A 13,579-nucleotide genomic window follows, 5' to 3' on the forward strand; every position below is an offset into this window, starting at 1 on the left:
TCTCTTGCATAAGTTGGTCAGTAGGAATGCTGGCAGCCAGGCAGGCCTGAGAGAAGCAAGTTCCAGCTTGTATACCGATGAGGTCATTAGGATGCCTGCTCTGAGCTGGAGTCTGGCTCACAGTCAGCTGTTTGTGGTTTTATTTTTTTTTCCCCATCTGAAGAAAGTCTGAGCAGAGGATCACCCCTTCAGTGTCACGTGTTTCCATGTGAGGGAGAGGCCTCGGGATGAGGGAACCGGTCAGGATTTGGCAGGGCGATGCATTTCTCAGAACACTTCCTTCTCCCTGCTTTTTCTGTCTTCACTAATATTTATTCTTGGGTTTCTATTTTGTTTTAGAGAGTTTGCAAAACTGCTGTTTTGGGACCGAAGGGAATATTCTGCTGTGAAAGAACGTTTTATGGACTTCATACAACTGGGACCTTCAACACCGTCACCACCCTTGAAGCAACTGGGGGGCGGGGTGCAGCCGAGTGGGGCTGGTGCACAGCTGTGGCGGACTCCTGGCATTCTCCACTCCTGGCCAGGCAGCTCTGGAATCTGGAACAGGACAGGACATGGTGGGGTAAGGGCCACTTCCAAAACATGAAGAGAGGCCACATGACAATATAGGCATTCCTGCCTGGGGAACTTAGGGATCCTTGGCAGCAGGCTGAGCATTGTATTGGAGGCACCAAGAGCTGGGCGTTACAAACTGTTTCATTTTCAGAGGTTTATGTGTCTAAGGGGAGAAAATAGGCACTCCTCCATGCCAGGGAGCTAGTCCAGTGCAACGAAAAGTAAGTGCACAGAGGGAAGAGCCAGGATGCTTCAGACACACAGGAGGAGAAAAGAAGTAAAAGGAACTATGTACACGGTGGTTTTGATAGGGGAAGATAAGAATTCTAGATTATCAAAGTTGAGGGGACATTGAGATCTGGCCCAGCCTTAACTCCCAGATGGAGAAATTATGAGCTTTGACTTAATAGAGTCTGCATCAAAGATGAAATTAGTCTTCTTAATTTTGATTTTATATGTGTGAGTGTTTTGCCTGCATGTGTACATCCCATGCATGCCCGGGGCCTGCAGAGGCAACACGTCTTTGGATCCCCTGGAACTGGAGTTAGGGTTGCTTGTTAGCCACAATGTGTGTGCTGGAAACCAAACCAGGGTCTTCTGCAATAGCAACACATGCTCTTAACCACTGAACCATCTATTCTAGATTTGTTTTGTTTTTACTTATGTATATGTGTGTCTGTGAGTGTATGGATCATCCATGGAGGCCAGAAGAGAATGTTGGATCCTCCGGAGCTGGTGTTAAAGGCAGCTGTGAGCCGCTCAAAGTGGGTGCCGGGAACCAAACTGTGGTCCTCTGAAAGAGCAGCAAGAGCTCTTACATATAAGCCATCTTTCCCGTCCCATATATCTTTCTGACCTTTGCCTGGGGGCTCTATATTTGACCTCTGTGTCCATTTGCATAACATTCTAGAACTCCAAGATTCCCTGACTCTATGACCTCCCAACCAGCCCACTTCAGCTCTCCTTTTAAATCAGGGCTGCCGGCCGTCCCTTCCACTCCACCGTTCACCACTGCCTTGTTTTCCTTTTCCTTTTCCTTTTCCTCCCCTCTCTTGTCATTTTCTCCTTTCTGTCCCCTTCCTTTTCTTCTTGGGGTGGAGATTAAACCCAGAGTCATGAGCATACAACTATTGAGTCACAGCTCCAGACCCTTTCGTGCTGAGGACTCTAAAAACTCAGGAGGCTGTAAGCATAAGGCTCTAGGTTCCACCTAACTAGTGTCCCCAGATAGAAAATGAACTGTGGGGAAATATGGAAGGAGGTTGGACTCTTTCACAAATCAGCTGTGCAGCCTGATGACAGGTTTTATCCTCCAAGTCTTAAATCCATACCTGGTCTTCCTCCACCTTCCACTCCCACAACATTTGTGGAGAGACAGCTCTGAGGTTAGGAGCATTGGCTGCTCTTCCAAAGGACGCGGGTTTGGTTCCCAGCACCCACATGATGGCTCATAACTGTCCATAACTAGTTCCAGGGATCTAATGCCCTCTTCTGGCCTCCACGGGCACCAGGCATGCGTGTGATGCACAAACACACATGCAGGCACACTCCAGACACATAATAACTAGACAAATAAATCTTTGAGGACTTTGCTGCTGAGCACATGTGGGTTAATCCCCCCCCCCCCGTTCTACACTTCTTACTGACTTGGTTTCCCCTTATCAGAGCTGCAGGTGGTCCTGATGTCATTAAGAGTGAAGAAGAGGTTGAGAGTTTTTGGCTATCTGCACTCAATGGGGGATGTGAAGGATTCATTGCATGTAAGAACGAAAATACCTCTATTCTTTATATGGGGTTTTCCGAGGGAGGCTGAGAACCACCGAATTGAAATAAAGATTAAGGTTAATGTGTACGTTCAGGGTAGGATAGGGTCTGGGATTCAGTCGTGTTTGGATTTTGAATTAAGTTCATGTTTAGAGTAGGGTCAAAGTTGGGGCTGGGGAACTATCTTTAGGCTCGTGTTCAGGTTAGGTCTAACATCAGTACTTGACTTAGGTTTAGGCTAACGCTTTGCTGAGATGAATGCAGAAATACTACACAAGGGCTTCTAGGTCTAAGTGGGAACAGTGGGATTAGGAGGCTGCCAGACCACCGTTTGTCTCAAGAAACACGTATCATACCTGGGTACTAAGACGCTAGTGTGGAGCTTCCTGCTGAGCCTGTGGAGTAAAGAGCTTTGCTTTGTTTTTTTTTGTTATTGCTGTTTAAAACAGGGGCTTATGAATCTCCAGATGGCCTCAAATGTACCATGTGACTGGGGACAACCTCATTCTCCTTGTCTCCATTTCCCAAGTGCTGGGATCTCAGATATGCCTGCCTGCAGAGATTTCATAATGCCCTCAACTCTATGGAGGGTAAGCATGTAGGAATTTGGGTTTGTTCCTTATCTCTTCTATGAGGCCTAAATTTTTGGTGAAAACTAGCTGTCTTGGGAAACCAGTGCATGCTGGGAACTCTCCTATGGAGTCACCCCCTCCCCACACACATACAAGGAAACACACCTGGAGGAAGGCATCTCCCCAGCCAGGAGTAGTAAGATGACTTTGGCCACAGGAAGGTGCTGGACCTGGGTTCCAGGACACCATCCCGACCTTCCCTTTGTTGTTCTCTGTGTGGAACTGCAGACAAATCCTCTCCCTGCCTTAATTTCCCCATCTGAAAATGATAGGAAAGAGCCTTACCTCAAGCCCTCTATCCATCCTCAGTTCAATTTGTTCATCTCAACAGCTCTCCAAGTGGTCGTGAAGGGAGATGCTGGGTCAACTCAAAATATTTTTATTATTCTTTGTTTCCAGAAGGAAGGCTGGCACAGAGCTTGACTGGCGCAGCACCCATCTGCCCATGTCAGAGCATCCAGGAGGGATGGTAGTGTCAAAGGCAGATGCAACTGAGAGGGAGCTATGCTTCACCAGCTTGTCATTGTGTCATTAGGGTGTTCCTGTGGGAACTGAGAGCAGAGCCAGGAGGCAGGAGGTGTGGGAGGGAGTGGGGAGGCAGGAGGAAGGAAGGGAGAGAAATGGAAGAGATGAAGGGGTCCATGCCAGTACCGCATTCATCCCTGTCAGGAGGAGAGCTCTATCAAACCAAGGCCAGGCCTATAAATCAGGCCATAATTAGTTGCAAAGAGAAAGCTTTAACATCCTCATCAAATTGATTAATACATCTTTCAGCTCAGGACAGGCTGGCCCTGCCTTGCAAGCTCACCCAGCTAGAGGGAACAGAGTTGGGAGAAGGGTCAGTCCTAGCTGGGGAGGCACAGAGCCAGCTGAGATCTGTCCTTCTGTTTACCCACTGGAAGAAAGCTCTAACAGGAGGTAGGTGTGGCAAGCTCTTAGTCCAGGATCTGGAGTCTGGAGAATCAAATAAATACATTGGCCCTGATAGAACTAGTAAGTTATTTTCCTAGCCTGTCTCTCAGTTTCCTCATCTGAAAAAGGGACACATTCATTGAACATTAAGAAGACTCTTAAGGGTCCTACTACTTATGACATCATAGAATATATGGGCATAGTGAACACATATTTGTTGGGGGGAGTCATGGCCAAGACACTACATATACACAGATTCAATTTCTGGGACATCTAAGAGAAGATGAAGATTAGTGTCAGCTAAATGGTTAGTTCTTGCTTTCAGCTTGGGATAACTAATCATTGCCTGTGTCCTTTTCTGAGATCCAAGCAACAGACCCCCTCCATCAAGGCAACACAGAGAGTATAGGTGGCAGGCTGACTGGAGTTCACATCCTGGCTCATCCAGCTGTGCATTTGGGAAGTTTCCCTAAAGGCCTCAGCTTCCTTCTTTGCCAGACAGGCATAATAATGTCTGCTTTAGTGTGTCAGTGTGAGCACTAGGTTACCTAAGATATACACAAAATGCACAGCTCAGAGCCTGGCACATAGTAGGGGGTCAGCCAGAAATAATCAGAATTGTTATTGTGCACATGGATCTTAATGTCATAATAATGACATCTGAATCACAAGGACATTGAAAGAGCCAAGCCCAGAAAGCAAGTGATGCCCCGATAGCCGAGGGGATTCCAATTAGTCTCCCAGAATGTGAGTCCAACAGGCAGCATGTGCTCTGCAAACAGCACTGGGCTTGAACTTGAAAGATGGGTTTAAATCTCACCTTCACAGTTTAATGAACTATATGACTTTGTCCAAAATTCTCCATCTCTCTGAGACTTTGTTTCCCTAATGAGGGACACTTTCAACATCCAGCTAGGTAATATGTACAAATGGTTCTTTGCAAATCTAAGACATTGTTTAAGTACAAAGCATTTTCTGAGCCATTGCACAAACACCTGCTGCTGACCACCCCTGAAGCACCTTGTTGAGAAAAAACAAACAAAATAGGCTCTTTTAAAGGTAGGCTCCATTGTTTGAAGAGATCATGTGTCTTTTTGTCCTCTATGGGCTGAATCTTCCTGATTCCTGTTTTATTGTTTTATTTTTGAATGTGTATGAGTGTTTTGCATGCATGTGCGTCTGTGTCCCACATGTTTATTGGGTTCTCACAGAGGCCAGAAGAAGGTGTGAGATCCCCTGGAACCGGAATCACAGACAATGGTGAGCTGCTGTATAGGTAGGTGTTGGGAAACACACCAGGATCCTCTGCAAGATCAGACAGTGCTCTTAACTGCTGAGCCATCTCTCCAGGCCTTCACTTATTAACCACTTAGTATAAATGAAGGTTTTCTACATGGTGATGTTTGGGTCATAGATATAGATTTTTGTAATGACGTTGTCCAAAACTCCACTCTTGCTTTCTTCTTTGCTGTTAGGGGTGGTGACGTGAGAAAGATTTTCATAACAAATTTTGTAAGCAGAAATGATGTGGCCCTTAAGGAATGAGAATGTCTTGTTAATACTTTTTGTTTTTCTAGAGACCCAGATGATCTGTCTAGGACTTTCAGACAAAGGTCTCACTCTTGAGAATGATGGGAAAGAAAGGCAAGGAACACCGGCCCTTGGATGACAGTATGGAGGAGAGCCCTCAGCCTGCCTGGAATGCAGAGGTTGTTTGGTGAGAAAATACTTAGCTTCCATCTTATTGAGCCATTGAGTGTTAGGATATCTTTTGTTTTGTTTCGAGACAGGGTTTCTCTGTATAGCCCTGGCTCTCCTGGAACTTGATTTGTAGAGCAGGCTGTCCTTGAACTCATAGAGATCCACGTGCTTCTGCCTCCCAAGTGCTGGGATTAAAGGCACGCACCACCACCACCGCCCAGCTGAGTGTTAGGCTATCTTTATTAGAAGGTTCATCTGTTTATTTAGTGGGGATTAGTAAGGACATTTTAATAGAAGCATGAGCTCCAGGGTTAGGAGAAAGAAAGGCACTCATACAGAAGGACAAGGCAGGTCAGAGCATGAGTGTGTGGGTGTTGACTTCCCAAAGAAGAGTCACAGAAAATAAGACATGCCAAGTGTGGGCCCAGACTCCTCAGGGAGAGTCACTTAGAGGGGTTTAATCTACCATTCTAACTGATTACTTATTTGTAGTGTACGCCCCTCAAAAGGCCAGAAGTTTTTTGGACTAATCTTTCTATTTCTAGGCCAGCTGCAATCCACATCAAATGTTAAAGATATTCTCTATTTTTGATTACTTATTTTTTAATTTAATTTTATTGTGTCTTGAGAACAAGTCTCCCCCTAGAGCCGATGCTGGCCTGGAACTCATGTATAGCCCCATGCTAACCTCTAACCTGTGGCAATCTCCCTGCCTCAGCCTCCCTAGTGCTGAGGTTACAGATATGAGACACAGCATTCGATGACACTATTTCGAAAACAAACAAACAAACAAACAAAGATATTAACAGTTCCAGGTACTTGTTTTGGACTTAAGGCTGGCCTTGCAATGATCTTAGAATCATCGTCTCATAGTAATTTTATTAAGAAATTCCCCACACATATTCAGACTTATCTCCTCAAATGAATGTTTCATTTTCTTCTGCCTTGTGCCATCACAGCATATGAAACCTTATTCCAGCCCTACAGAAGGTCGAGGGGAGAAAGAATGAGGCAAAAATAAAAAGAACTGCATCTAGAGGGACCCACAGATTTTCAACTCTGACCCTGGGCTGGAGGAAGTGCTAGGGAAGTCTCAGGGATGACAGGCCTGGAGAAATGAAACCTGGATGCCCAAATGACTTGTCATGAGCTCCAGGAAGAGGAGGAGTCGTTCAAGGATGGACTCTGCTTCCTCCGGCTTCTGCTTCCCAGGAAAGATGACATCTGAGGGTGACCCATTAGCTTCCCTGTCAGTTCGCTATCACGTGTCACAGAGCCTACTGCCTTTAAGAAGCGCAGTCCTGCCGGGGTCAGCCTCTCCCTGGAATGCGGTCCTGCAAAGACTCAGAATTGCACTTCAGAATGTTTAGCTGAGCAGATGGTTTGGAATGTGAAGACCGAAAGTTGAAAAGCCAAGAGCTATGGGAATCTAGCAGCCATGGGATTGGGGGTGGGGAGGGAACGAAACAGGGACATTCTGCCAAGTGGCCATAGGTGGGGAGCCAGAGTGGAGAGGAGGGGAGGCTTCACTTTGTCATATCACTGGCCGGGATCTTGGGCCAGGGCTGGGAGAGAGCACCAGTTGCAGATGCTCCCATCTCATCTTACAGCTCACCAAATATTACAGACTCGCACATAAAAACCAGAGCACTAAGCTGCCAGGAGTGTTAAACTCAAGGAGCTGTGACCAGAAACAGGCGGGTTCTGGGGATGGGCTGGGGAGGCTGCAGCAGGGCCAGCAGCTCCCACTAGACCCTCCTGGCTTTGAGAAGGTGCCCGAGACCGAGCAGCAAACAGTTGCCTGAACTCACCTCCGCCTTTTGCCTCTCCATAGCAAGAGCATTTAAAGGAGTCCTGCAACTCCTTCCCAGGAGCCAGGCTGCCTCTGAGCTGGAAATAAATGCCTTCAAGCCACATAAATCAATGAAAATTAGTAGGAGTCAAAGTAAAGACCCATCCTTCACCACTTGGATGTTTGAGCCAAGGTTCTTCTCGGTGATTTAGAGCCGTATAATTGAGTGATCTGATCTCGCTTGCCTCCCCTCCACCCTCTTTCCAGACAAAATCCTCTCCTAGGAGGCTGGTTCCCACTGGCCTTTAGCTCCTCTGGCTGGAGCAGGTGTGCGCACCTGTCAGCTTGGCACCCTGATGGATCTCCCTGCTATCTTGGTTGGCCTCCTCCCTGCCTGCCCCTTAATGAATAGTCCGCCTCAGGCTAGGTATGAGTTGTGGGTGGGAGAGACTATTCTTCATTGATGCTTTCTCCTGTCCTTGCAGAAGTGGCAAGGTATGGCCGCTAAGGCCCTCCCGAAACATCATGTCATCCTGGAATGTGGGCTGAAGAGAACCTTTGACCTCTGAACTGGGGAGAAGATGGATAATGGCTCGAAGATCTCCCAGCTTCTCAACCTTTGTCAGTCTGAGAACACAATCTGGCAGCTGAGTGATGTGTGTTCGAGGCTGGACCCCAAGAATGTGGGGCTTGTATTCACGTCAACATACAACAACCCAAAGAAAACAAAAATAAAAGCAAAATCCAAAAACCAAACCAAAACCCTACACACAAGGAAAAGAAAAAAAAAAAAACCCAAAAAACTCATTGGGGTGTGGTGACATACGTCTTTAATCCCAGCACTTGGGAGGTAGAGGCAGGTGGATTTCTGTGAGTTTGAGAACCCCCTGGTCTACAGAGTGAGTTTTAAGCCAGAGCTACATAGTGAGTCTCTGTCCAAAGAAAGAGGACAAACAAACTCAAGTGCTGGGGGATATAGCTCAGTGGTAGAATGCTCACCCCGTGTGCTGGTTAATTTTATGTCAACTTGACACATGCTGGAGTTATCTGAAAGGAGGGAGCCTCAACTGAGAAAATGCCTCCGTAAGACCCAGCTGCAGGGAATTCTTTAAATTAGTGATTGATGAGGGAGGGCCTAGCTCATTGTGGGTGGGGCCATCCTTGGGTTGGTGGTCCTGGGTTCTATTACAAAGCAGGCTGAACAAGCCACGAGGAGCAAGTCAGTAAGCAGTACCCTCCATGTCCACTGTATCAGAGTCTGCCTACAGGTTCCTGCCCTGTTTGAGTACCTGTCCTGATTTCCTTTGATGATGAACAGTAACATGAGGTGTAAGTTAAATAAATCTTTTCCTCCCCAAGTTGCTTTGGTCATAGAGTTTCATCACAGTGACAGTAATCCTAACTAAGACACCTCGTATGAACAAGGCATTGGATTTGATTCCAAGTAATGTGTGCGCGTACACACACACACACACACACACACACACACACACACACACTCCTCTACATAGACACAAGGCCCAGAGGGACAATGTAGATAGGGAAACTAGAGTAGAATTTAGCGTCAGGGAGACACAGGTTCAAATCTCAACTTTTGTCTCTTACTGTTTATATGAACTTGAATAAATTTCTTCAGCTCTTTGAGCCTAAGTTTCCACTTTAATATTATTTGAAATTAAGGTAATGATACACTCTCACAGAGGTCTAGAGAAGATTAAATGACGTAATTGGTGTTACCTGTTATATGCTTCCTGGAACATAGCCTTTGCTTACAACACAACGCCTTCCTGCTTCTCCCAGTCTTGCTCCTGGCTGACTATCATACCTATAATAGACCCTATTACGTGTTTCTCAGTTACTAGCATAGAGCTCAGCCTGCTAAGGGCTCTGAGTGGCTGACAGAGAAGTTTCTAGAAGAAGAGGAGGAAGACAAGAAGAAAAAACGAAGAAGGGGGAGAAGGAGGAGGAAGGGACACAACCAGGTGGTGTAGTGCTTGGCACTGCAACCAGCTTCAAGTCCAGCCCCAGCCACTTACAGGCTCTGATCCTGGGAAATTCCTTGGGCCTTGTTATCCTTCAAAATAAGATGGTTATAATTATAATTATTGCCACAGGGTGGCTCTGAGATTCAAAGGAAACAGTGGGTGAGAAACCCGCTTTGCAAAGCACTGTATATTTATGAAGAAGTAGTAATTATTTTATGGGCAGAGCTCCTCTTAGGAAGGGAATTCTGCTTAGAAAAATGTGTGGATATGTGCTTGTCATGTGAACAGTGCCACTAACACTCAGAGCCGGGTAAATGTTGCTTGGTATGAGAAAGGAAGAGGAAAAGGGAGGGGAGAGGAAAAGAGAGGAGGGGGAGGGGAGAAGAGACAGAAAAGAGGAAACACGAGGAGACCACAGAAGGCCAGGAGTGGTGAGGAAGCCAGTGAATCCCTCTGCTTTTGGACTAACCTGTGGGTATTTTATGAATACCAGTGCCCACTGTGCCCCTTAAAGTTATGTTTTTCTTTATAACCGTTCTGGAGCTGGCGAGGTGGCTCAGTGGTTAAGAGCACTTGATGCTCATCTAGAGGACCTGGGTTCAATTGCCAGCACCCACATGGCAGCTCACAACTGTCTGTAACTCCAGTTCCAGGGAATCTGGTGCCCTTTCCTGACTTCCATGTAAGCATGTGATGCACAGACATACATGCAAGCCAACACATAAAATAAAAATAAGTCTTAGCGGGGCGGTGGTGGCGCACGCCTTTAATCCCAGTACTCCGGAGGCAGAGGCAGGCAGATCTCTGAGTTCAAGGCCAGCCTGGGCTACAGAGGGAGTTCCAGGACAGCCAAGACTACACAGAGAAACCCTGTTTTGAAATCCATGCCCCCTCAAAGTTCTTCTTCTCATACCTCTTCAACATCTTTTGGTCTACCCTCTTCCTCCCTGTGTCTATCTCATCCTTGGGTCTGTCTATCCAGCTCATTTTTGGAGACCATCAGCCCTATAACTTGGCAATTGACATACAGTCTTTCATTTATTCTCCTCATAACTTTTCACACCTAAAGATACAGTGGCTTGGAAAGCCTGGGTCATTTACTCAAGATTTCTAAGTCTCTGGTAGAGGAGGGGATTCGGTCAAGGCTAGCTCTAAACTCTGTATTGTGTTTCTCCATCTGGGCCTTAGTTTTTGAGATATGAAGGATCTCAGCCCTCTTTTAGTGGTGCCTCTATGATGTTTCTCTTTGATTTTGGTAGATGAGTGGTATTGTTATAAGATGCTTTAAGAACCCATAAACAAGCCCACTGCAGGATTGAGAAGCTATGACTACCACATGCTACATGGAAAAGGGCTGCTCAATCCTTCTCGCTCTAAGAAGGCAGAGAAGACCTTCCCTGTTTTGTTTATCCTATCTAGTGGATTAGTGCCAGCTCTAATCCACTCTGCTTTTCCTCAACAGGAACTGAGCACAAGGCCCACCGGTGAGATAGCTTGATGGAGGAGCATTTGCTGCTAACCCTGATGACTTGATTTCAATCTCTGGAGCCCACATGGTGCACAGAGAGTTAACTCTTGTAGTAGCTGAGCACACGTGCATTCCCCAGAACCATCTAACTCCAGGCTTGGAGAGGGTAGAAAGCTTGCTCCGTAAATCTGAGGACTAAGTTCAATCTCCAGCATCCACATAAAGATGTGGTGTGGAGCTGACAAGATGACTCAGGGGATAAATCCCCCTGACAGCCTGAGTTCAGTCCAGGTCCCACATGGTGGAAGCAGAGAATCAGTTCCTGCACGCTGTCCTCTGACCTCCACGTGTGTTCTGGGGCACACATGTATCTCCTGCAATAAATAAAAATGAATTAAAAATGCCAGGTGTGGTGGTGTGCACCTGTTAACCCACCCAGTGCAGGGGAAATGGAGATAGAAAGATCCCTGGAGGTTGCAGGCCAGTCAGTCTAGCTGAGTTTAGGACTTTGTCCTAAAACCAAACCAAAACGAAACAAAAAGCTGGAAAAGCACTAAAGGAAGACTGTTGATGTTGATCTCTGCCCACAGGCATATAGGTACGTAGATTCACAGATCATACACACAAGAGGCACTCACACAGACACACAGACAGACAGACAGACACATGCACATAGACACACATATACATACACAGATGGACATACACATAGACATATAGCACCATGATCATCCCAAAGGAATTCCTTCCTTTCACCCAACCCTCCAGCCCCTTCCAAAGCTAGGGACTAATGTACTATAAAATGTGCAATGGCTTTTCGGAATAACAGTTCTGTCCCTGACTTGCATATTTTCCAATTTCCTTGGTTTAAATACTCCTACCATTTCAGATTCCCAGGCTTTCTTCATTGAAAACAATTGGAGGGAGCTGTGAAGTAGCAGGAGTTAAGCTTTTCTCCTATACACACATCACAGACAGAAAGAACCCCCAAAGATCAAGAAGCAGCAATATGTCACATTTATTTTTAACTATGTGTATGTATATAGGTTCATGCGTATGAGTGAAGGTTCCTGAAAAGGCCACAGGACTTGTCACTCCTGGAGCTAGAGTTACAGGTGGTTGTGAGCCACCCGTCATGGGTGTTGGTAATCAAATTTGGGTCCTCTGGAATATGTACTTTTATTTGCTAAGCAATCTCCAGTCATGCAGTATTTATTTTTTCCCTTCCTTTTTTTTTAGATTTTTAAATTTTATTTTATGTGAAAGAGTGATTTGCCTGTATGTACGTATGTGTACCAAATGTGTGCCTAGTGCCTGAGGAAATCAGAAGAGGGCATCAGATTTTCTGACACTGGATCTCCTAGCCCTAGAGTAATAGACGGTTGTGAGCCACCATGTGAGTTCTGGGAATTGAACTTGTGTCCTCTGCAAGAGAAACAAATGTTCTTAATCACTGAGCTACTCTCCAGCCCATAGTATTTGTTTCCAAGTACAATTTACTTAATTTTAACTTTTCCCAGTTTTAGGTTTTTTTTTTTTTTTAAAACAACTGTTTCTGGAAAACTCTTGAGAATTTAACATTTGGTATCCACTGGTCAAAGTGTGACAGCTCCAGGCCACCCCTAGTGACCCACACTTACACACTCAGACAGACAGGCTGTAGCCTGGAAGTTAAGGCATGTGGAGGAAGGTGCCAAATGTCTCTTTGATATATTTTTTTGCTATTCCAGAAACAAGAATTGCACAAGATACAGTACACTGAACTGAAAATGGTTATTTATTTCAAAGATTCCTAAACTGGAAATGCTCATGGAGACCAGTTCCCTAACCAGAAACAAGAGCCCATTTGGGGTTGCTTTTCAGGATGTGGCATTAGCCAGGAGCATGTTGGGAAATGGATGGCAGACTTGAACAAAGTTTGAGAAGAGTTTTTTTTTTTTTTTTTTTTTTTTTTTTTTTTGAGACAGGGTTTTACTGTGTGGTTCTTGACTGGCCTGGAACTAGCTTTGCAAATGAGGCTGGCCTTGACCTTCCCAGAGATACATCTGCGTCTGCCTCCAGAGTGCTGGAATCAAGGCGTGCGCCACCATGCCTGGCTGAGAAGAGTTTAATAAAGTCATATTTACAAAACTACAGGCAGGGATTCAGAGAAATCCCTAGGGAAGGAGAAGTCACTCAGAGTGGGAACCATTACCATTCCAGGCCTGAGGGGAAGCAAAAGCCACCAGGGAAGAGGGCTGCTCCCCAGGGGCTGTGGCCTTTAGTCTAGGAACACAGGCTTTGTCAGGCCTAACAGGGCAGAAATCTGGGACATAAAGATCTGGTACTGTGGTCCCTGTGTCCTTAGTGTCTACTAGGGACCTTCTTCATGGTACAAATAGACTCTCCAGCCCTTCTCTAGAAACTTCAGGTAAAGCCACTCCCTGTTTGTTTGTTTTGGGTTTTGTTTTTTCTAGACAGGGTCTCACTATGTAGTCCTGGCTGGCTAGAAGCTCACTATACAGACCAGGCTGGCTTTGAGTTTACAGAGATCTGCCTGCCTTTGACTCCCAGTGCTGGGATTGATGGTGTGCACCACCATGCCTAGCTTCTCCCTTTCTATTTTGGATCTTGCTATGTATTTCAGGATGGCCTGGCCTAGAACTTGCTGTGTAGTGAACTGCTGAAGAAATAAATATGACAGCGAGTTCATTGCTTTAATACCAAGAGTGAAAATGGTTGGGGTAGAAGGATGCTAAGGGCTTCCGGAATGATATGATGTTGTCCA

At 45.9% G+C, this 13,579-nt stretch overlaps 1 long non-coding RNA gene across 3 annotated transcripts; it reads left to right on the forward strand.

The window, feature by feature from the left end:
* Positions 1-227: 227 nt before the first annotated feature.
* LOC107978362 lies at positions 228-8,173 on the forward strand. Of its 3 annotated transcripts, none has more exons than XR_004770909.1 (6): positions 228-565; positions 2,224-2,318; positions 2,772-2,912; positions 5,078-5,142; positions 5,444-5,583; positions 7,845-8,173. It is a non-coding gene; the product is annotated as an uncharacterized LOC107978362 (long non-coding RNA). The 3 variants fall into 3 exon arrangements; XR_004770908.1 differs by having other exon boundaries at positions 5,078-5,126; XR_003486900.2 differs by lacking the exon at positions 5,078-5,142.
* The last annotated feature ends 5,406 nt before the right edge of the window (positions 8,174-13,579 follow it).

The sequence above is a fragment of the Cricetulus griseus genome, chromosome 7 (genome assembly GCF_003668045.3).
Source record: "Cricetulus griseus strain 17A/GY chromosome 7, alternate assembly CriGri-PICRH-1.0, whole genome shotgun sequence".
In the NCBI taxonomy this organism is placed as follows: Eukaryota; Metazoa; Chordata; class Mammalia; order Rodentia; family Cricetidae; genus Cricetulus; species Cricetulus griseus.